Genomic DNA, 1,283 nt, shown 5'->3' with positions numbered 1-1,283 from the left:
GAGACTGAGGAGCTACTTCAGACTGAAGGAAACTAAAGACAGGACCTCTAAATGCAAATCAGGCTAAAGCTTCTTTGTAGTGTACTTGCAACTTTTGTGTTTCAAATAAAAAAAAAAATTAATAAATGAGTAAGATGGCACAACCATTTTGGGGAAAATGGGAATGATATAAGGGGAACACAAAATTCCCACTAATTGAGGAGAAAATACAAAAAAATTTGTGTTTATGGTGGGTCATGCAGGGCTGTGCCTCAACATCCCTGGAGTTCCCTATGTTCTCTCCTCAGCTCTCAGGGGTCTTCTGACAGAAAAGTAGAGAAGCATTATTATTTTTGAGAGTCCTCCGAAAGCTGCAGTATTAGGTAATGGAAAGTGCCATGATTCTCCTTCCCAAGTCACAGGACTTGCCAGAGGACTGAGTACAGCCCAACGACTCGGACCCCTTGCGGCTGCTTCAGGTGAAAGGGAAGAAACCCGACAGTGTGGTGGGGATCACTAGAAGCGCTCAGTAAGCGGTAGGACAACCTGTGGCTTGCATTTCTTTTCCCAGCTGAGGGGCTGAATGTGGAAGTGAAAGGAGCATCTGGAATGTTTGTGCTGTTACAAGATATTCTGAACTTCTCAATCAGAGCAGTGGGCTTGGTGGGAGGAATGAAGTACCTAAGAACATTTGCGAAGAGACTTAACTGAGAACATTTATTACAAGTTTATGGCCTTCCAGAGTCACTTTCACGGAATGGTGCTTCGATATGCTATCCTTGGCTTTCATGGAGAGGCCCTACCTGAAACAGCCTGGGGAAAATGTCGCTGTATTGGCAGAGGAATATGGTGGACACTGCCCAGTGCCTTCTGCAGGAGTCTCTATACAAAGCTAATAGATACTATCTTTTTCCAGAGGATCTGGTAGGCTTTGTTCCCAATAACAAGAGTTATAGATATGTGTACCTTTCTCCTTTTTCACCTTGGCTTCTAGGAAACTCAAAATTATTGAGCTTTGACTACAGGGATGGTGGAGGCCTTTTGGCTTGCAGACTTACATTCTGGGCTCGCCTTCTCTCTTCACTGTTAAACCTCCCAAGCACTGATTTTTAAATGTGTTTTATTGTGTTTCCTATAAATTGCTTCGAACTTTTGTAAATTAAAAGTTTATAAACCAAATAAAGAGACCAAAGGACCACTGGAAGAGTAAAAGTTGAGGGAAACATAAAATGTTCTAAGAACTAAACATTGGGGGAAAAAATTACATAGCAAGAATGAAAGAAGTTCCTTCAGTATTTCTCAAG

This window comes from Phoca vitulina, unplaced genomic scaffold (assembly GCF_004348235.1).
Source record: "Phoca vitulina isolate PV1807 unplaced genomic scaffold, GSC_HSeal_1.0 scaffold1, whole genome shotgun sequence".
Taxonomy (NCBI): Eukaryota; Metazoa; Chordata; class Mammalia; order Carnivora; family Phocidae; genus Phoca; species Phoca vitulina.
Note: the sequence above shows the minus strand (reverse complement) of the source record.